Source organism: Patella vulgata, chromosome 1 (assembly GCF_932274485.2).
Source record: "Patella vulgata chromosome 1, xgPatVulg1.2, whole genome shotgun sequence".
Taxonomy (NCBI): domain Eukaryota; kingdom Metazoa; phylum Mollusca; class Gastropoda; family Patellidae; genus Patella; species Patella vulgata.
The window spans coordinates 39716693-39741438 of record NC_065879.2 but is presented as its reverse complement, the minus strand read 5'-3'; the positions used below and the strand labels follow the sequence as shown (position 1 = coordinate 39741438).

The 24746-nt window shown below is 35.7% G+C and overlaps 1 long non-coding RNA gene across 1 annotated transcript; it reads right to left on the bottom strand.

Annotated features, from left to right (window-relative positions):
- Positions 1-6499: 6499 nt before the first annotated feature.
- LOC126813199 (uncharacterized) lies at positions 6500-23177 on the bottom strand. The gene is made up of 6 exons (XR_007676551.2): positions 22935-23177; positions 18739-18814; positions 18300-18393; positions 17749-17892; positions 16610-16729; positions 6500-7737 (listed from the first exon to the last, which is right to left on the bottom strand). It is a non-coding gene; the product is annotated as an uncharacterized LOC126813199 (long non-coding RNA).
- Positions 23178-24746: the final 1569 nt, after the last annotated feature.

The following is a 24746-nucleotide window of genomic DNA, read 5'->3' as shown; positions in this document are numbered from 1 at the left end:
CCACCCACCCCCTCTATATAAAGCTTATAATAATGTAATATCAATAATACATTGTTGAACCGCATCAAAAACAAAATTATAGCACAAAAATAGAACAAATGTTTATTAGCTATGTGAAATCCTTAAATGAGCAATGGTATCAAGTGTTGTAGGAAGCGTAAGCATGTCATACCCCATTCACGACACGTCATGAATAGATAGTTAGGACTAATGTTAAATTTATGTCTTCAAACGTTCTGTATTCCATCACAACAACCCATTCAACAATGATTCAGAATGTTATCCAATATCTTATAACAAAGTGGAAAATTCAAACAAATATTTCGCAAGTATTTATTGGATTAATAAGTTGTTTGGTTTGAATTCGATAGTTTTTGCTTTTCCCGATCTTCGATAATGAATAACAACCTAATGAATTTTTAAAAAATTTTAGTCAGTGATGAATTACTGAAATTATGAAATCTATTTATAGTTTCAATACACATAACTTTAGTTATCCTTCCTCCTCATTGGCAAATATTTGTTCCGCATAACATTTTAATGATTTAAAATAAGCGAGTCAGCCTAAGTGTGGCTGGGTGATGCCAATAGTTAATATGTCACACTTTCATCATCACTACGCTGAATTGTTTGATTCGTCATCGGGGTCCTTGCTTTCTTGGCCACTATCTTCATCACTCTCAACTGACACGGGAGCAACATCACCATCGAACCACTTTAATTCATACATCCCATCATCATTTAAAACCCACCCTCTATTCTCTGGATGGAAATTGGGGAGATTATTCTTTGACGCATTTATCCAGACACTACAAATATAATTCGCTCTCTTGATTTTCAAAGTTAATACCCGTGAGCATGGCGGCAAAGGGCTTGCTTCTATGCCTTTAATACCAGAAAGACATCCATTTTTAGGCATCCCATAGATACTACAAACAAATCCTTCAATAACTATTTACTCCAGAAGAAATGGATTCACTTTTACCGAGAGAAAACAAGGCTTTCTGGACATAAATAGCCTTTTCTAATAATTTTAAACGCCGGGCTTTCCCTTTCCTATTAAACGATGCAGTATGATCAAAGCCAGTGAGTGCATGTATGCTTCAAATCTCCTCCTTTTACGGCTTATTGGTTTATATGCATTTATTGGTGATTGGTTGTCAGTCTCAACGAAATCCTGAATGCCTACTGTATCATGAAGAGTGTCTTTACCAGAAAGAATTTCAACAAATCTATCGTAGTTTTTAAAAGCAACCCCAGTTGATAGGTGTGGTGACACCATCATGCCAATGGGTGTTTCTTGGTTGCGCTCAGTGGATGTAAATGTCAATTCTGTTTCAGAGTTCCTCAATGCTATTGTAACTTAATGCATGTCCCAAACTATTAAGAATCCCAATAACCTTTTTGCTGCCTGTAAGGCTTTTCATTGAAAGACCCAGTTGTCGGTGTTTTGATGGCTTAGTCCTACCCCAGGTTAAAGAATAAATGACATGCTGACTAATGGAATGAATTCTCTTGACTTTGTTTTATCCACAATTAGAGTATGGACCAACTAGTAGATCTGTAAAGAAAGCGGAGACCATGTCTGGTACTGCTATTTCACCATTTATGATATGTTGTATGGTTAAATTTTCAGGCAGTTTAATTTTCTTTGTACTGAATATTTCTCATCGGAGTAAGAAAGTGACACCCTGAACTGTATGTTCAGTTTCTCTTACATTGTCAGATGCCTTGCGAACAGCGTCATCAACATTTAAACCTTTTCTGAAGACAACCACATCCTTTTTTTTCCACTGTCAATTGAAATATTCTCACCAAAGAATTTAACCAGCTTGTTCTGTAAATCGCTGGGCAAAATACCTAACTCTGTATAGTTTCCGCCCCCAAATTATAATAAACATGACTGATAGTATTGCAGTAAGCTATTTAACAGGTAGACCTCTTGTTTTTTCAGAATAATGTCAGTCACAAAACTACATAAAGCATCAAATGCCTTGGTATATTTCTAGCATCATGTCATTCACTTTTATTATCATATGATGCGCTTATTTCTCGCATCTTTTCAGCCCTGCGTTTATATTCTATTCTTCCCATTGCATGATAATGAATGTCTTTGCCAATGAAATCTATATCTTGGATGTTCTTAAGCATATTTTCATCCTGAAGAATTGTTGCATATTCTTGAATATTTTTTTCGATTGTCTTTGTGACACAGGTTATTACTTTCTGTTTGTGACCTTGATGTTTTCTGTTTGATTTTCTGCAAAACAGGCAGACCTTCTCGAACACACCTGAACTGGATGCAGAAGTCAATGTTAAACATGATCTCATTAATTTTGGATTGGAATTTGGATTGTCATTTTCTTGTACTTCATCATTCTGTTTCTTTTGAATTTTAGATAGCTCCGTAAATCTTCTATAACATTCCATGTGAAATCCCGTTAACTCGTATACAACTTTGGGGAGCATAATTTCAGCATACTTCAAACGTGACTTTTCCGGATTTCTAAAATTTGTTGACAGTTTTGTAGTGTATCTTTCTTAAAAACAAGAATCCGACCGACATCGGCACCATTGCGATATGATGTATACCAGAATAAAGAAGTAAGGGTGGTTGATTTTTCCAACTTTACGTATTTGTATTTTTGTATGTATTTATCTACCGTAAATATGGACATATATATTAAAGGCTCGATACCACTCTTGTTGTAACTGAATAATATGTCCCAATCTTTATTCTGGTCAACAAATTGTACTATTTTACAATATTCCAATTAATTGATGATTCCAATTAATTTCATCTTAACACACCTAATTTAAAAAATTGGAAAAATTCAACTAAATGATTTGAAAAGCCTGACGTAAAGTTTTTCAAATGTGACTTGGATTTAAAAATATCTTTTAACCCTCTGGACATGTAAAATAGGATTTAATGGATAATTTACACAACAGGTAGGACACTAACACATCTAGTACTAAGAATAAGGCTATTTTTTATTTTCTGGAGCTGTCAAGCCAGCAAGAAATTTATTGTCCCTTTAAACTGCTTGACTTTATGCCTTAATTCAGAATATTTGGAAATTTCAGTTATATTACCAATTGGAATTGGATTGATTTTACAATCGTCTTTTTCAATTTCCATGTTGTAATGAGTTCTTAGGCTTCAACTTGCAAAATGAATGAAATTTGTTCCGACTGTAAAAATTACATACCTGTTGTGTAGAAGAAAACAAAATAATTGTACTCTATGAGACTGTAACTGAAGACTAATATACATTACATGTACACCTATAGAATATTATATTGTACAAAATATATATTATGAGATAAAAAAAAAGTTCATTGTTGGCGGCACAGAGATAAACTGTTCTAATGATCACCATGGGAACTGCCAAACCCAAGCTATAAAACATACAACACTGTTATTTAATTTCAAACTTTTTAAAATGTAAATATCTTTAGATGATTTATATAGAGGGGGTGGGTGGGGCTGCAATTTTAAGGCCCTTCTTACTTGGGGAAAGCCCCCACATTTATGGTTAGATTTTTGAAAAATACATTTTTCATGCATGGACAATAGTTCCGGTAAGTTGCAGCCATGTAACCGATGACCATATAAAAAGTCCCACTTTTAGGGCTTGGCCAGATGGGCTTTAGGACGATCTGACTTGAGGAAAACCCCAACATTTTTGGTTAGATTTTTTAAAAATATGTTTTCCAAGTATGGATCTTTGTTTCCAGTAAGTTTCAGCCATGTAACTTATGACCATATAAAAAGCCCCATTTTTATTGTGTGGTTGGACATACTTTGGAGCGATCTGACTCGGGGGGGGGGGGGGGGGACCCCAAATTTTTGGTTAGATTTTTGAAAATTGTATTTACTAAGTGTGGTTCTTTGTTTCTGGTAAGTTTCAGCCATGTAACTTATGACCATATAAAAAGCCCCATTTTTAGGGTGTGGTCGGACATACTTTAGAGCGATCTGACTTAAGGAAAGCCCCCAAATTTTTAGTTAGATTTTTGAAAATTGTATTTACCAAGTGTGGATCTTTGTTTCTGGTAAGTTTCAGCCATGTAACTTATGACCATATAAAAAGCCCCATTTGTAGGGTGTGGTCGGAGATACTGTAGAGCGATCTGACTTGAGGAAAGCCCCCAAAGTTTTAGTTAGATTTTTGAAAATTGTATTTACCAAGTGTGGATCTTTGTTTCTGGTAAGTTTGAGCCATGTAACTGATGACCATATTATTAGCCCCGTGAGGCAATATTGGGGAAAGCCCCGGAAATTTTGGTTAGATTTGTGGAATATTTATTCCGACTATGGATACCATTGTCCCTACAAATATTCAGCCATGTAACTTATGACCTAATTTTAGGCCCCCTGGGGGCTACTTTAAGGTGCTGCTGCGGCTATACGCCCCAGCAGTGCCCGATCTGGCCAACTGATTTTTACTCTTACGGACACCTGCTACAAATTTGGGGGGTCAAACCTTTTGTAACTGATGACCATATTATTTTGTCATTAGCTCCTGGACTATAAACAGTTCATATGGGTGGATTATCTGACGGCCCCATTTCACTCACAAAGAGATACACCGTCAAAAGTGAAAAAGTCCCATTTTTAGGGTGTGGTTGGACATACTTTAGAGCGATCTGACTTGGGAAAAGCGCCCAAATTTTTGGTTAGATTTTTGAAAATTGTATTTACCAAGTGTGGATCTTTGTTTCTGGTAAGTTTCAGCCATGTAACTTATGACCATATAAAAAGCCCCATTTTTAGGGTGTGGTCGGAGATACTGCAGAGCGATCTGACTTGGGGAAAGCCCCGAAAATTTTAGTTAGATTTTTGAAAATTGTATTTACCAAGTGTGGATCTTTGTTTCTGGTAAGTTTGAGCCATGTAACTGATGACCATATTATTAGCCCCGTGAGGCAATATTGGGGAAAGCCCCGGAAATTTTGGTTAGATTTGTGGAATATTTACTCCGACTATGGATACCATTGTCCCTACAAAGTTTCAGCCATGTAACTTATGACCTAATTTTAGGCCCCCTGGGGGCTACTTTAAGGTGCTGCTGCGGCTATACGCCCCAGCAGTGCCCGATCTGGCCAACTGATTTTTACTCTTACGGACACCTGCTACAAATTTGGGGGGTCAAACCTTTTGTAACTGATGACCATATTATTTTGTCATTAGCTCCTGGACTATAAACAGTTCATATGGGTGGCTTATCTGACGGCCCCATTTCACTCGCAAAGAGATACACCGTCAAAAGTGAAAATGGACGTTTTTGATTTTTGTCTTAATAATGAGTAATTGCTCCACCAATTATACTCAGACATTCAGCAATTCGTCCTGGCATGCTCCTAATCAACCGTCCAATCACGATTTGGGGCAATCTGAGCCACTCTTGCAGTGCCACGGCCAATTCTTGCAGTGTTGTCGGTTGACGTAACACACTAAAGCAAAGATACGCTAAACAGTAAATCTTATGCAAGAACCGATAGGAAAGCAAACATGGGTAGGATAAATCAGCACGGGGCAGTTTTCATCAACCCTTCCTTGAAGTGTCAAATTTGATAATTAACCCCTTCCACGTGTATGGTGTTATTGCATGTTGCATGTGCAGCTCAGTGGTTCTGTTGGAGCGATAAGTTCTTCATCTGTGACCATACTCTCAAAGCATGTCAAGTGTCCATGACTATTTATCATATCACAACCTGCATAGGTATTTGCATTTCAGTATCCCCTACTTTTTTTGAAGAGTATATTTGTTTTTGTCTTTTTGAAATATCACTTGATTTGTTTGTCAAGTATAGGCAGATGTATATGACAACTATGCTAGTTTTTTACGATTTGCTGTTCAAAAATTCATCTTCCTTCTACTAGATCATGTGATTATATCGCCGAATTAATAAAATGTTGAAAATTAGCTTAGATAGATTAAATATATTTACCAAGAACAGCTCTTTTGGCATTTACAGTAAATTAAGCTTTTCAAACTTCATCGTTTAAAAATTTTAACGGTGTAATTGTGAGCTCAGTTTTCATGATTAGGTACTTATTAGACAGATAATATAGTTGTACCCCATAATTGAAAAATGGCCCAAAAAATGATGATTTTTTGGGCTTTTTTCGGTCTTAAAATTTCAAATTTTTTTCTACACTCTAAAAATGGTTTGATTGATCTAAAATTGTGGCAGTGGTGTTTATAGGGGTTACCCATCATACATAAACAAAATGCCGGTCCCTGCATGGTTCTCTCGCAAATGCATTTCTTAAATGCCATTTTATAATTATACACTTTTTCTTAAATTAGTTTACGGGCCAACATATAACATCTGGAGACTGAAAACAGGGATAGATAGGTCTTCTAATTAAGGTGAATAAGGTATTTAAGTATAAATTATAGATTCTCCTCCCTTCATTTATACTCCCAGATATATGCATTAATAAAAGACATCAAACATTGGATAAAAATATTCAGAACGAAAATAATAGAGATTCATTTTATTATGAGCATGTATATGATTGAAAAATAGCACATAAACATATTTGTGGGTTAAATTAATTTACAACAAATAACACAGTTCAAGTTATGATAAAAAATCATTTGCATGTACAAAGATTAACTTTAAAATAAAAATCATGTATATAGCTTAATCTAAAATATAAATAAATCGTGACCATATAGTTTAAGTATAAAAATATACTTTAATCTGACATATAAATAAAACGTGTAAAAACGAAATAGGATCTGTGTTTTAATCAGATTGATCATGCACAAAGATTAATCTAAAATAGAAGCTAGTACAAAGAAATTTACGTAAAGCGGTGGACACACTAGCCGAATGATTCAGCCGAATAATTCCACCTAATCAATTGACGCCGACAGTCGTCTTAGTGTATTCACTGACATTCAGCTGAATTTCTATTCGGCCGAATTATGTTCAATATTTTTGCCTAGTATGTTCGCTTCGCCGAAGCATTCGCCCGATTGTAGAATTCATTAGCCAATCACCACTCATATCGAGAAGTTAAGTGATTGTTTGAAGACATGGTCACTGTCATGTTTAATCCTGTGACGTGAAAGATGGCGCAATCCCCTGGTGAATCAACCGAAGGATTTGCCAAGTGTGTCCACTCATTCGGCTGCGTTTCTGCGCCAATGGATTAGGCTGAACGATTTGGGCGAATCATTCCACTAGTGTGTCCACCGCTTTACAAATCCTGTACAAAATTTAATGCATTGACAAACGTCTATATGGCAGTCCCCTCTTCACACAGCTGACTAAAGCTCTTATCCATAGATTTGTATCTACAAAATAGTACTACAAGAAAATGTATATCTACTTGACAGGTTTAATCAGATTTCTTGGATACTTATATGGCAAGCAAGAATCTTATTTTCACACATATTTATTGTCAGCTGCACTCCAATCATAACCTTTGTACAAATCTCCTGTATTGTCCGTTTGTGAAAATGTGTATGTTGTTTCCACTCGGTTTTCTGTTTCCTTTTCTTTTGATGAGCCTGAATCTTTGGTTGCACTAGAAAATTCTAACTCTATTCCATGTAGATTCTTTTTTTCTGGAGATGATGTTTTACTTTTGTTAGCTTCGAATTCTTTTCTTTTTTCATCAAATCTGGCAACAAACGAATCGTGATTCCCTAAGACTTCCTGCTCACTTCTAGCTTTTTGTATTCTATCGATCCTTAAATTGTGATAAAATCCCTGAAAGATAAAGTATATACCAATGATTATGATTTGCAATAATATATTTTTAAGCTTTCATATTTCATATGAAAGCTTATTGTTTTTGTTAACATTATTAAGCTTTCATATTTTCCCATAAATCTTATATCTCAGAATCTAACTATGGGATCATTCTGAAACTTTGACCTCCCCCTGTAAGAATGGGTGGTGATTATGGAATAAAACCATTTTCAAAGCGTTTTACGAATTTAAAATCACCGAATTTTACCAACAAAAAAAAACTAACAATGTATATTTTACTAATCTTTTTTCTTTGAGTACCTTGACGAAATTCATTTTCACTTGCAATTTTAGATTTTGAATTTCGAAAAAAAAATCGCTGTGATTTCGTTCCGGAGGTTGAGACCAACTTGACAATTTCTTTAATATCTGCACGATTTTCATGAAATTTGTAAGTAGATCTTATGCGACTTGAAAGATGCCATTAGAAATTTCATAACTTATCTCCCCTTGAAGAAATTAAGGATCAAATTTTTCAAAAGAATCGACAAAAAATGGATTAGATTGTCTTGAATTTTGTTCTGTACCAGCCAAGACATTGCTGATGTGTGCACAAAATTTGATGTCTATCGATCGAATTGAAAGTGCCACTATCTTAAAACATGAAAATCCCTAAGGCTTTTGTGACATGGGAGTTACATTTTCTGAATCCTTGAAGGAATGCCTAAAATACGTTCAGAGCAGAATTTTGATTTAGGTCAACTGATGGTCACCATTTTGAATTGAATATGAACCAGCGGCTGCCAGGCAGGATACGCCCATATTTTGCATGCGATGGATAGAGAACAAGCTAAAAACAAAAAGGATTTTTTGTACAATCAGGGGCCATAATCCAGAAAGTTATGGTCTTAAATGCGCAAATATCAAAAGGGACTGAGATTTTTGGAATATAAAGATATGTTTTAAGTTTCATAAAAATTGGATAGGCAGTGATATTTCATGCAATCAAAGGCCATAATTCAGGAAGATACGATATGCGCGAATATCGACAGGAACCAAGATCTTTGGGATATAGAGATATATTTCAAGTTTCATCAAAATCGGATCAAAACTGTGACTTCTAGAGGGTCCACAAACTTGATATACCATATATTTACCCTATTTGCGTACAAGAGGCGGCCATTTCGTCTGGCAGTTTTGGTCTGATTTTCGGATCATAATTGTGATTTTTCGTACAATCAAGAGCCATAATTCAGGAAGTTATGATCTGAATGCACGAATTTTGAAAGGAATATACAAACATGTATATCAAGTTTCATAAAAATTATGACCTCTAGAGGGTCCACAACCTTGATATACTATATTTTTACACTATTTGCGTATGAGGGGAGGCCATTTTCTCTGGCAGTTTTGGTCCAATTTTCACGAAATTCGAACTCAAGCGTCTTTACAGTGTAACGGTGATATATTCAAACAGGTTTTTAAATTGAATAATAATTGTGACCTCTAGAAGGACAAGCTAAAAACGTGATTTCTCGTACAATATGCGCAAATATCGAAAGGAACCAAGATCTTTAGGTTATAAACAAGCATTTCAAGTTTCATCAAAATCAGATGAAAATTGTAACCTCTAGAGTGTCCACAAGCTAAAAACGTGATTTTTTGTACAATCAATGAATCAGGGGACGTAATCCATGAAGTAATGGTCCGATATATGCCAATATCGAAAGGAACCAAGATCTTTGGGAGACAGACGTATATTTTAAGTTGTCAAAATTGAACCCGGTTGAAATGTTTCTCTTTATGACTCAGCGACTTTTTAGCCGAGTTTAATAATTCTTGACAACATCAGTAACATCTGAAGTGAAGTGATGCCTGGTTGAAATATTTCTTGTTATAACTCAGTCAGTTGTTGGCCAATTTGTTTATTTAAAGTGACATCATTGATATTTTTTTTTTTTTTTAAAATGCAGAACTTTTAAATCAGGCCAAATGTTGATCGCAAACGATTAAGATGGTCAGTGGGAGCTTATTTGTAAAGTTTTGTCGAAATCTGTTGTTAACCAGAGGTTCTGTGCACTTTTAAAATGTTAAAACAGGATATTTTGCCCAGTTGAAATGTTTACCGTTAAAATTTAGTTAATAATACTTTCCTCTTTAAGATTTTTGATGAAATCAGTAACACCTGACGTGATGTGATGGCTGGTTGAAACATTTCCTGTTTTAACTCAGTAAGATTTTGGTTATTATTTTTTTTATTAAAGTCATGTTATTCAATTTAATTTTTTTAAAAACTGCAGAAATTTGAAATCAGATCAAATGATCGTGAACGATTTAGTTAGACATTAGGTGCTTATTTTGAAAGTTTTATCAAAATCGGTTGGTAACCAAAGGTTCTATGCAACTTATAAAATGTTAAAATGGAAAATTTTGCCTGGTTGAGATGTTTCTCATTATAACTCGGCGACATTTTGGCCGATTTTAATAATTCCTTTTTCTTTTTAAGCTTCTTGACAACATCGCGAACATCTGACGTGAAGTGATGCCTGGTTGAAATATCTCGTTATGACCCAGCCAGTTGTTGGCCAATTTGTTTTTTTAAGTGATGTCATTAAATTTAGTTGTTTTTTTTAAAAGCGCAGAGCTATCAAATCTGGTCGAATTTTGATCGCAAACGTTTAATTCAGCCAGTGGGAGCTTATTTTTAAAGTTTTGTCAAAATCGGTTGGTAACCAAAGGTACTGTGCAACTTAAACTTTTAAAACAGAAAATATTGCCCGGTTGAAATGTTTACCCTGATAACATAGTTAATAATTCTGTTCTCTTTAAGATTGTTGACAAAATCAATAACATATGATGGGAAGTGATACCTGTTCGTTATAACTTAGGCAGTTTTTGACTGATTTAATTCATAACAAATAACACTAAATTTAGCCCGGTTTAAATGTTTCTCGTTATAGCTCAGTGAATTTTGTGCCGATTTTAATAATTCTTTTTCTTTTTTTAGATTCTTTATATAACCCATGACATGTGACAGGAAGTGACCATGAATATGAAAGCTCTCATATCTGCCTGGCAGATCAAGTTTTTATTTATATCCCTAATTAATTTTTATTATACACCCTAACTGAAATGTTTTCTTAAATTGTCGCCTCCAAAGTCCGTTCGTTAGTCTGATAATTACGACCAGAGTTATGTCCCTTGATCACTTTGAAAAATCTTGTGGTTGCTCTAGAGGCAAGAATTAATATTCAATTGACTTTAAATTTATACTCAATGTTTAAGCTCATAAGACGAAGAAGCATATTGATTTTCAATGATTTCAGATAATTACTGCCAGAGTTATGGTCCTTGATCACTTTGAAATATCTTGTGGACATTCTAGAGGCTAAAGTTAATATCCAATTGATTTTAAATTTACACACAGTATTTAAGGTCATGAGAAGCCTATTTGTTTTCAACCATTTCCGGTTATTACTGCCAGAGTTAAGGCACTTGATCACTTTGAACCAGCTGTTGCCAGGCAAGATACGCCCACATTTTGCAAGAGATAGATAGAGAACAAGCTAAATAACCAGTGGCTGCCAGGCAGGATACCCCCACATTTTCGAGAGATGGATAGAGAACAAGCTAACAAGAAAGTGATTTTTCCTACAATCAAGGGCCATAATTCAGGAAATTACAATTCGATATGCGCAAACATCGACAGGAACTGAGATCTTTGTGTTATAAACTTACATTTCAAGTTTCAACAAAATCGGATAAAAATTGTGACCTCTATAGGGTCCACAACCTTGATATACCATATTTTTACGCTATTTGAGGACGAACGGCAGCCATTTTGTCTGTCAATTTTGGGCCGATTTTCACGAAATTCGAACTCAGTCGTCCTTAGGGTGTAATGGTGATATAATAATACAGTTTTTTAAATCGGATAAAAATTATGACCTCTATAGGGTCCACAAGCTAAAAACTCGATTTTTCGTACAATCAGGGGCCATAATTCAGGAAGTTACGGTCCGATATGCGCGAATATCGAAAGGATCCGAGATCTTTGGGTTATAAACTTACATTTCAAGTTTCAACAAAATCGGATAAAAATTGTGACCTCTATAGGGTCCACAACCTTGATATACCATATTCTTACGCTATTTGAGAACGAACAGCGGCCATTTTGTCTGTCAATTTTCAAGAAATTCGAACTCAGTCGCCCTTAGGGTGCAACGGTGATATAATAATACGTTTTTTTAAATCAGATAAAAATTATGACCTCTATAGGGTCCACAAGCTAAAAACTCGATTTTTCGTACAATCAGGGGCCATAATTCAGGAAGTTACGGTCCGATATGTGCGAATATCGAAAGGAACCAAGATCTTTGGGTTATAAACTTACATTTCAAGTTTCAACAAAATCGGATAAAAATTGTGACCTCTATAGGGTCCACAACCTTGATATACCATATTCTTACACTATTTGAGAACGAACGGCGGCCATTTTGTCTGTCAATTTAGGGCCGATTTCACGAAATTCGAATTCAGCCATCATTAGGGTGTTCAGGTAATATAATAATACGTTTTTTTAAATCGGATAAAAATTTTGACCTCTATAGGGTCCACAAGCTAAAAACGTGATTTTTCGTACAATCAGGAGCCATAATTCAGGAAGTTACGGTCCGATATGTGCGAATATCGAAAGGAACCAAAATCTTTGGGTTATAAACTTACATTTCAAGTTTCAACAAAATCGGATAAAAATTGTGACCTCTATAGGGTCCACAACCTTGATATACCATATTCTTACGCTATTTGAGAACGAACGGCGTCCATTTTGTCTGTCAATTAAATTATGACGGATAAAAATTATGACCTCTATAGGGTCCACAAGCTAAAAAGGTGATTTTTCGTACAATCAGGGGCCATAATTCAGGAAGTTACGGTCCGATATGTGCGAATATCGAAAGGAATTAAGATCTTTGGGTTATAAACTTACATTTCAAGTTTCAACAAAATCAGATAAAAATTGTGACCTCTATAGGGTCCACAACTTTGATATACCATATTCTTCGCTATTTGAGAACGAACGGCGGCCATTTTGTCTGTCAATTTTGGGCCGATTTTCACGAAATTCGAACTCAGTCGTCCTTAGGGTGTAACGGTGACATAATAATACGTTTTTTTTAAATCGGATAAAAATTATGACCTCTATAGGGTCCACAAGCTAAAAACGCGATTTTTAGTACAATCAGGGGCCATAATTCAGGAAGTTACAGTCCGATATGCGCGAATATCGAAAGGAACCGAGATCTTTGGGTTATAAACTTACATTTCAAGTTTCAACAAAATTGGATAAAAATTGTGACCTCTATAGGGTCCACAACCTTGATATACCATATTCTTACGCTATTTGAGAACGAACGGCGTCCATTTTGTCTGTCAATTTAGGGCCTATTTTCACAAAATTCCAACTCAGCCGTCCTTAGGGTGTAACGGTGACATAATAATATGTTTTTTTTAAATCGGAAAAAAATATGACCTCTATAGGGTCCACAAGCTAAAAAGGTGATTTTTTGTACAATCAGGGGCCATAATTCAGGAAGTTACGGTCCGATATGTGCGAATATCGAAAGAAATTAAGATCTTTGGGTTATAAACTTACATTTCAAGTTTCAACAAAATCGGATAAAAATTGTGACCTCTATAGGGTCCACAACTTTGATATACCATATTCTTATGCTATTTGAGAACGAACGGCGGCCATTTTGTCTGTCAATTTTGGGCCGATTTTCACGAAATTCGAACTCAGCCATCCTTAGGGTGTAACGGTGATATAATAATACGGTTTTTTAAATCGGATAAAAATTATGACCTCTATAGGGTCCACAAGCTAAAAACGCGATTTTTCGTACAATCAGGGCCATAATTCAGGAAGTTACGGTCCGATATGCGCGAATATCGAAAGGAACCAAGATCTATGGGTTATAAACTTACATTTCAAGTTTCAACAAAATCGGATAAAAATTGTGACCTCTATAGGGTCCACAAGATAAAAACGTGATTTTTCGTACAAACAGGGGCCATAATACATGAATATCGAAAGCCAATATCGAAAGCAGCCGAGATCTTTTGGAGATAAACCTATATTTCAAGTTTTGTCAAAATCGGATAAGAATTGTGACCTGTAGAGAGTCCACAAACAAATTGTGGACGGACGACGGCATAATACGTCCACATGAAAATGTGGGCGTATAAAAAAGTGATTTTTTGTACAATCCGGGGCCATATTCCAGGAAGTAATGGTCTGAAATGCGTGAACATTCAAATATATTGAGATATTTGGGATATAAAGATATATTTTAAGTTTCATCAAAATTGGATAAAAATTGTGACTTATAGAGAGTCGACAACCTTGGTATTACATACTTTTACACTATTTGCGTACAAGGAGGGCCATCTTGTCAAGCAGTTTCGGTCCGATTTTCACGAAATATAAACTCAACTGTCATTTGGGTGTAGCAGAGAGAGAGAGAGAGAAATGTTGTTTAACATCCACTCGAAACTAGGTCATTTTGGGACTAACACGTGGTTCAATTTTATTTCAATAATTCACTTGTGCGTAGGGGTCTTTAGCAGTGGGACAGGTGACCCTACACCTTGTCACGTACAACCGGGGATTCGAAACCACGCCAGTTGACTCAATAACAGACCTTATGATACAGTGTGCATGTGCAAACCATTCGGCCATCCAACCCCTCTTGTACGGTAGAAAAAGAAATACTTGTAGTTCGTAACGTCTAAACATTGTTTACATTCTTTATAAAAAAATAGTATTCTGAAATTCATCGATAGCTAAAATCAATCATCGAAAGACATAGCAATCGACCTCCACTTATTATCAGGTCTTGTTTGTTATTCACGCTCATGTCAAGTTTTTGCGCCAAAATTAACCATTTTACTATTAGCATGTGCTAACCATTCGGCCATCCGCGTGAATATTGAGAGGAACCAAGTTCTTTGGGTTATAAACATGCCTTTTAAGTTTCATCAAAATCAGATGAAAATTGTGACCTCATTTTTCGTACAATCAGGGGCCATAATCCATAGTTTCAATCCGATACATGCCAATATCTAAAGGAACCAAGATCTTTTGGACATAAACCTATATTTCAAGTTTCGTCAAAATCTGGTAAGTATTGGGCGTATAAAAATCTTGTAGAAGCTCTAGACCTGATTGACTATAAATTGATACACAGTGTTTATGATCATAAGATTTTCCAATAATTACCGCCTGAGTTATGGCCCTTGTCCTCTTTGAGAAATCTAGTGATGCTATAAAGAACAAAGTTCATCCAATTGACTTTAAATTTATACACAGTGTTTAACGTCATGAGTCGAAGAGGCCGATATCTGATAATTACTGCCAGAGTTATAGTCCTTGACCTCTTTGAATATTCTTGTTCACGCTCTACAGAGCAAAGTTATCATCTGATTGACTTTAAATTTATAAATAGTGTATATGGTCTTGAAACGACGAATGTTATTGATTTTTTTTTTTAACAATTCCTGATAATTATTGCTAGATGCTCTCGAGACCACAACTTGACATTAAATTGATGCACGGTGTTTAAAGGGACAATAACATTCTTGCTGGCTTGAAAGCTCCAGAAAATAAATAATATCTCTATCTAAGTACTAGATGTTTAAGTGTCCTACCTGTTGTGTAAATTATCCATTACATCCTATTTTACTTGTCCAGAGGGTTCGAAAATATTTTTAAATCGAAGTTTCATTTGAAAAGGTTTACGTTAGACGTTTCAAACCATTATGTTGAATTTTTCAAAATTTTTAAATAAGGTGTGTTAAGATGAAATTTTTATCATCAATTAATTGAAATATTCTAAAATAATACAATTTGTTGACCAGAATAAAGATTGGGATATATTATTCAGTTACAACAAGAGTGGTATTGAGCCTTTAAGGTCATGTGACGACAAAATCTATTGCTTTTCAATGACTTCCTATAATTTGAACAGCTAAATTCATGATAGTTAATGTTTTGTTAGTAAATGTTAGCATTTGGCAGAACTGGGAAGCCAAACAAATTATGATTTCAGATAATTACTTAATGGGTTGTTATGCTTAATCAGATTTTAGTTTGTTGTAAATGTTTTCATTATCGACGAAAGAAAAAACACGAACACCCCTTAGCTGCTGTGGGCGCATGTTTTGTTGCTTGGCAACCTATCTTTTGTTTAAAGAGCACATAAAAGAAACACATAGATTGGCATATGCTTGAAGCTAATTTGATTAGATACACTATACATGAATTCCACACAAATATCAGATCCTTTATGTGTCAATGCTCATAAGCATTTATAAATTTTTCAATAACAATACCGGTAAAATAAAAGGAAATAGTTGACAGGTAGTGAGGCGAAATCTGTGCAATTGTTGAAAGTATAGTTTCTTCAGTAAAATTTCTACACTATATGAAAATATTGTTCTGTAAAATAATGTAATATTTTCTTACAAACCCCAAAATTTCCAGAAGATATAAAATCAGTACACCAAAATCAAGTCAAAGAATAGCAGTTTCAAAACATGCGAAATGGTACCCCGATTCAAAAAGCCATGTATCTCAGTCAAAATTAATGCTAGTCATACAAATTTGCAGTTTTACATACCGGTAAGTTTGTATGTAATTTAACATATTTTTTCATAATATTCTGAGGGGGTCACCTAACAAGCACTAGTCCAAGTGACATGGAATGACCCAGCAACTTGGACAAGGATTTTAAAGAGTCGTTCACACAATATTAACCGATTCTAGTCAATAACCTCTGAGAATGCCACATTAAAGTTGACTTTGAGAGAGAAGAAATAAAATACTTACATGGTCATCAGAAACTTCAAGAACATTAATACTTATAACTGATACACCCATCAGAACACACTCAGCAGAAAGAGCTTCATATGCTCTTTTGGAAAATTTTCTTTTATCAAACATTATATCCTAGAAAATAAACAGTAAAATAATAAATTGGTATTGTAAGTAAGTTAAAGTTCTCACACAAATGAAGATGAAACAAAATCTTCTAAGAACATTTTGGGTGTACTTAACAATTATGCATCAATACCAAACCGGGGGTGTACCATTAATTTATGATCCAATATCAAAAACATGGAAATTCAAGATTTTTATGTTTATATAATTTACATAATCAATTCTAATACTTTGATTATCATAAAATCACATCCTTTAGGAGCAACCGCATGACTGTTCATAGCTTCTATAACCTGCATTTTAATAGTTTTTTAGTACTCCCCTAATTACGTATACTCTCCACTTCATTCATTCAAGGGAGATAACAGGTTAATATTAATGCTAGAGTCATATAACTATGCAGTTTAACATAAGTTTGCATGGAAAATAACATATTTTTTTTCATAATTTTTTGAGGGGGTCACCTGAGAAGACACTTTGCCAGGTGATGAAACATACACTCACAGCAGCTAAGTCGTCAAAGTGGCCCACAAAAGTTGTTGCATCTATACTTTTGTAGATTAAGAAAACATCTAAAAAGACACTAAAAACTGATCAAGAGTAATAACAATAACACATGGAATAATTATCAGAAATAATTAAAATTGGATTGGCGTCTAGTTCAAATCGTTTAAAATCATTAGACTGTTTTGTCTCATAAACATAAGCACTGTTTATAAATTTCAAATCAATCAGATAATAAGTTTGTCCACCAGAGGGTCCACATGATTTTTAAAAGTGATCAAGGGCAAGAATTATTTAGGTGATGACCATATATAGCCACATTTCAATGTAGGGGTCTAGCAAAAATGCAATCAGATAATATAAATAAGTTTGGCCATCAGAGGGTCCACATGATTTTTAAAGTGATCAAGGGCAAGAACTGTGACATTAATTATTGGGGTGATGACAGTATACAGCGACATTCCAATGTGGGGTATAGCAAAAATGCAAGCTTTTCTTCATTATTAGTTTATTATCCACTTTACCTCTGCACTCATCAGTCCAATAACACTACCAAAAGTTGCCTCAATAGTTTCTTTTAGTGTTTCTTTCATTTCATCTTCAGTTTTTGACAAAAATTTTGCTACTGCGTATTGCACCATCTCATCATTCTTTGAATTTATTTTCATCTGTAAGATTAATTAATTAAACCGTTGGCAGCAACAATAAAATTATTAGTTACAGTCTAAAAGTTTGTGTTATAAATAGACCTAATTTGATCACTTGTCTAGCCAATAATAAACGCCTTGTCTTTGGAAAGGATAAAAACATGACTAACAGTTACTTCTGACAAACAAAATAAACAAACTCGGCCAATTTATTTAAAATATCACCATTTTATACATTTGGAGATACCATATTGAAAGATCTGGTAGAATTGATTGCGTCACTAATACATTCTTTAATTAAGAGTAGCAATTGAATTTTTCGGAAAGTTGATCAGAGTAGCTGTCAACATTATCCATTTTTGTAAGCATCTGACGTACCATATCCCTTAATAACTATTTTATATTATGTGATGATCAATCATGCTTACCACTGCTCCTGCTTTCAGGTTTATTGATATTGTTTGTTCGGCTGTTGGCTGATTCTTGAGTTCTACTACAATGGTGAAATTACTGGTGGACAATCTAGAAATAATAAATAATGTACTATTTATATAATACATTCTAAAAAGAATAACATATCAAAAAGTTATGTAAATTTTTTATAATTTTTTTTAACAAAACTTTAAACATGTTATTGTAGTTTGCAGGGGATCAAAAATCTGTGAAATGATGATCAGAGACTTAAATATTACAGTCAATTTTTGTGAGATAAAAAAAACTTATAAAATTTCAATAGTTTTAATTCACACAGAATGACAGAAACCAAAATATAAGTTGAAATAGCCTTGAAAAACTATTCAAATTACATAAAAACTATTCAATTTTAATTCCATCATTCGAATATTGTTTGAACACTAAAGATAATACCTCTGTACTTTTTGAAGTCCTGGTAAAACAAAAGTTGATCCATCTGTCACAATGCTTGGCTCAGATTTAAAACAGCCTGTAATAAAAACATTCATGAAATTATAGGCATAAAAGAACTTTTAACAAGAAAATTGTATATTGCTGGCATATCAAAATAATCGGAAACTCATCAATTGGTCATCTAGATAGACCTAATGACCATATTTAGCGCTATTGCTGGCATATCAAAATAATCGGAAACTCATCAAATTATTGGTCTTCTAGATAGACCTTATGACCGTATTATTAGCGCAATCAATTTTGATAAGCATCAGCTGATTTGTTTAAAAATCTGTATTATTATATACGGTATACAGACTATTATGTGCAAGGTCATTGAGATTCTACATAAAAACAGGGCCTCAAGTTACTGACCTCAGATAGCTTTTTAATGGTCGACTTGAGGAGATATTTCTGACTAAATTATATAAATGTATTTTGATGAATTGTAAAACATCTCCATGATGAATTGGTAGAATATAGTCTCAATTAGAAATTAAGAATAATCCCAATGTAGCTTTACAGTCCAAGGCAAAACTGCCAGTGAAGGATAATACATTACATGTATTGTTAAAGTTATTTCTAAAAAGAATCAGTCCAAAAATGGGTTCTTATTAAAACTGGTTATTTTTTTGTTTTTTTTATACTGCTGTTCTGATCAAAAGTTATTGCTGTTCTGACTAAATTTTTGGACCGTTTTGCTTTATGACCGTTTCATCTACAATGAATAAAACCAATAAACAGTTCTGTACCTTCAGCTAAAATTATTGTAGGACTCATCTTTTGAAGAGCCTCTTTTTAATCTGAATAAATCTAAGCCAAAATATTATCCACCCATTAGTATTTTGATTTTTAATCAAATGTTAAATAATTAAAATATAGAATACAACCATAGGCTACATTTTTAGGATTGACATCTTATCATATAGGCCTATCAGAAAAATGCAATAATATTAGGTTCGAATGCTATTAGTGGGCTACTACTGTCTGAACCATCGTAAATTTAAAATGGATTTCTTCAATTATTAACAAACTACTTAACTTTGGTTATTATAAACTTACCTGTGTGTTTGAATTCAACTCCTGTTAAATAAAAACCATTGCACAACTAATTATCCCAACGAATAAAAAAGTTCTCTATTGAAAAATTGAAATCCCAAAAACTTTTGACACAGAAAAATAGCACTATGGAAGCTGATTACGTCACTCTTCGTATAAGGGTTGACAGCATAGTAAATTGAAACGGTTTTCGGTACTTTTACGACAATTCAAGTTTAGTTTAAGAATAAGCTATGAGTCTCGGCTCAGCACTGAGTTTGAGCGTTCACACACAACTGTCCATATTCTTTTATTTTGTTACCGTCTTTTACATTCTAGTAAAATCTCTGCAAATTTTATAACTTTACCTTTTGAAATATTTTGTTTTAAATATTTGATTAGCGACTCGGGTGGGATAATTGTCTTTTGAACACACATGCGGCACAAAAACAATTACTTTCATTTTAGTTTTATATATGACTTTATTTTTAAGAGTATCCATGCAATCAATGATATTTTCATTGTGAATAAAATTTGATAGACAGGCGATCAACGGTTTCAATATAAATCGCCCAAACTCAAGCGATCGTAATGATCGCGCTTTGTTTTCATTGCAACACGTGGTTGTCAAACTATCTGTCAAAAATCCCCCCCCCCTCCTGCAACAGCTGCATTGGTTTCGCCCACCATGTGACGAAAGAAAGAGAGAAATGGGCTTTAACGTCCACTCGACACAAACTAGGTCATATCGGGACTAACATAATATGGTTTAATTTTATTTATATAATTTGCTTGCGCGTAGGGGTCTTTAGCAGTAGGAGGAAACCGGAGGACCCGGAGAAAACCCACGAGGTTGGACAGACGACCCTACTCTTTGTCACGTACAACCGGGGTATCGAAACCACTCCAGCTGACTCAATGACAGACTTTATGATACAGCGCGCACGCTAACCATTCAGCCATCCGACCCCCCATCCACTCAGTCAAAAATACAAGTAAATAGTCAAATTTGCCAAGAGAGAACTTTTTTATTTGTTGGAATATTTAATTTTGCAATGGATTTTATTAAACAGGATTTGATTTCAAACACACGGGTAAGTTTATAATAACCAAAGTTAAATAGTTTGTTCATAATCGAAGAAATCTGTTTAAAATTTACGATGTTCAGATAGTAGTAGGCTACCACTATTACTCACAAAATCATATCATTTATAAGATTAGCTCAAAAGTGTACCACATGAAAATCGCACAGCAATGTACCGTACATCTTCAGGTATTACAAAAACACTCTGACAGACATTTCTAGTGGTGGGGTACCCCTGACAGAGCTATGTAATTGCCAGACATTTGTAGTGATGGAGCTAGGCTAGATTAGCTCAAATCTGTACCACCTAAAACAGCTTTGGAGTTGTTCAGTACCACCAAAGGAATCATGAATGACCACTGCCAGACAGTTGTGCGGTGGATTGTCCCTAACAGACACGCCCAAAATAACACAACGGTCCCCAACTAGGATAGATTAGTCGGCACTGTTCCTGTGGTCCAAAAAATTAAAAATTGTGCCAGGATGCATAGAATACTAATACTTAGCACATATGGAAGAGGCGATAAACTGCGGTTGTAGGAACAATGTTTTTTGCCCCAAAATCAATTTCTTGCAATCGCAGTTTATCGCCTCTTCCATACGTGCTAGGTATTAGTATCCTACGCATCCTGGCTAAAAATCTAATTGTTTAGAACACGGGAACAGTGCCTGCGAAGCTAGCCTAGTTGGGGCGTGGCAATTTTGGGCGTGTCTGTTAGGGGTAACCCACCGCATAAACTGTCTGGCAGTGGTCATTCATGACTCCTGTGGTGGTATATAACAACTCCAAAGCTGTTTTAGGTGGTACAGATTTCAGCTAATCTAGCCTAGCTTTTGTCTAAATATTAGATAACTCTTGTCAGGGATCCTCCACCACTACAAATTTCTGGCAATTACATAGCTTTGCAGGGGTACCCTGCCACTAGAAATGTCTGTCAGAATGTTTTTGTAATACCTGAAGATGTACGGTAGGCTACACTGCAGTAAGATTTTTGTGTGGTACACTTTTGAGCTAATCTAGCCTAGTTGGGGATCATGGCATTTGGGGCGTGGAATACCACACCCACCACCAGAAACCCGGCAGACTTACATTCTGATGATAGCCCCCGGATCCATTCACTTTTTTTGAATTGTCTGTATGTTTGTGTTTTCCTGAGTATGTCTTGTCTGTGTATTTGTCTTTGTGTAAATTTTGTGTGGTGCAGTCATCCTGCACTTACTATATATATAGGAGAAAATTGGTACACTTTTCAGCTAGGTTGACCCCTAGAAATGGTTCCACTACTGATGTCTTCCGCCTTACTCCAGCCACAGTAGTGGCTCGTCCTACAGGAGTTCCTTTGCGCAAGTTTTTTTTAGTGAAATCACTACAAAAAGGTTACTGGCCTATAGCTCACATAAACTGACCCAAAACAGTACTGCACCTAGCTTAACTTATAATAAATCAATTCCTATTGAAATAAAGGTGAAGCCTTACAGCATAATTATATGATTTGATGAAACCCAACCGCTACGCGAAATTTCAACCGGCTGGTGTCATGGCGGCTTGTGTAATACGTCATTACAAGAAACATCACTATGCAAATGTAGGACGCATAACCATAAAGAAAATCTGTTCGGTAACTATTTTAGTGGTCCAGTCTTCAATATTTGTCATAGAATTACTTATTCCAATACAAACTGTAATGATATGTGTTGACAATTGTGCGTTTGAACCTATTTGAACTTGCGTAAGGATTCTTAGACTGTATCAATTGTAACGTTAAACTGTGTGTTTAACGTTACAAGTATAGTGACTAGGTTGAACCCCTGGGCTCCCGGTCTATGTCTCCGTGTATTAGACAAGTGACACAATACACATTCATCGAATTTCGTAGTCTACCGGCCTACTACTAGTTACTTTAGTAACGAAAATATGAGAGCCTTACCTGCTTTCTTAGGTAGGGCTCTCCTATTTTCGTTACTAAAGTAACTAGCCTACTACTTATCCACCGAACCCCATTCTCCCTAACTTATCACCCTCAGATCAACTCACCTGACACGACCAGTATCTCATTCGCACGACAAACGACAAATCCTGACATCTTTTATATAATTGTACCTCAGCTTCAGTTAAATCAAAGAACACCATTTGACTACCGTACTAATGTGTTAGACAACCATCGTCAGAACACCAACAACTTCTATACTTTCTTTTTCTTTTTACATTTATTGTGACAAATTCTGTGCTGGGTATGTTTTGCTCACAAGGTCAAGGCCAAGGTAGCACCAGGATTATGGAGCGGAATTCACGACATAATTGTAATAACTTGACTGTAACAGCTGATGAACTACATAATAATACGCAGTCTTTTCTAAGTTTATGCTTGTGCTTCTTTCATACATTTAACTCATCCCAAACTTAGACTGCCTGTCTACAGCTAGCTCCGCCTGAGATGGACGTAGATGGATCGCTGCGTGCAGATGGACCTTATAAATACAGTATTATAAGGTCCATGGTATGACTTATTTCTTAAGTATTGTTTGAATTTATACTATTCAAAAAAAGTAGGGGATATTTGATTTTGGGGGCATAATACTAAAATATGCAAATGACTACGAAAAAAGTCACTATAGAACCTAACAGAAGAAACATTTCCAGTTACATGTGACGCCCAAACGCACCAATAGCTACCGCATGGAATGCAGGTGATGCTTGGGATCATCATGGGGGTCCAACCCAAGATTTGCACGACTCTGACTTTGAATGTTACAGTCATTGTGGCATTGAATTCCAGGGTGGAAACATCAGTTTAATTGTTTTAGTGACCAGAAAACAAATTTTGATATGCGTCGGCTTACCCAAAATTAAATGAAAGGTTACGTGCCCTTGGCATGCTACAGATCGGCACAACACAGGCGGTTGTGGCGCGGACGATGAATGTTTCTCAGTCTGTCATAAGCAGGCTATGGTCCAGATACCGTGATACACAATCTGTACAGGACAGACCACGCTCAGGTCGACCAAGGGCGACAACTCAAGCCCAGGATCGATTTATCCGTACCTTGGCCTTGAGAAATCGTGTCATCACAGCAAATCAGATCAGCGCTCGTCTTCAAACAGACACTGGTGTGAGAGTGAGTGGCCAGACGATTCGGAATCGACTGCATAGGGGTCACCTTCGCGCCCGACGTCCTCGCGTGATCCCTTGTTTGAGAGATCATCACATTCAGGCAAGACGTCGTTGGTGTAGGGATCGTCAACACTGGGATAATCGACGCTGGAGCAATGTGATGTTTTCAGATGAGTCAAGGTTCACTGTTGATTTTTTGGACAGACGTAGGAGGGTGTGGCGTTGTCGAAACGAGCGGTTCCAAGACGTTAACGTCATCAGACATGATCGATTTGGGGTGGTTCTGTTATGGTGTGGGGAGGCATCACTGTTGCTGGAAGAACGGCTTTACATGTTGTTGCAGGGCGTGTTACAGGCCAGTACTACCGGAAAACATCTTGTTAGTCCATGTTGTGCCGTTCGCACGACGTCATGGCCGCCGTTTCATCTTCCAGGATGACAACGCAAGATGTCACAGGGCCAGGATCGTTACAGGTTACCTCCAACAACAGAACATCACCACATTACCTTGGCCAGCACTGAGTCCCAACCTCTCCCCCATCGAGCATGTCTGGGACATGCTTGGACAGAGGTTACGTCAACGTCAACAACGTCCTGCCAATGTCCAAGAACTTGCTGCTGCGTTGCAACAGGAATAGGACAATCTGGACCAAAATGACCTTAGACGTCTCATTAGGAGTATGCCACGTCGGACCAATGCTTGTTTGGCAAACAGAGGAGGATTTACCCGTTAC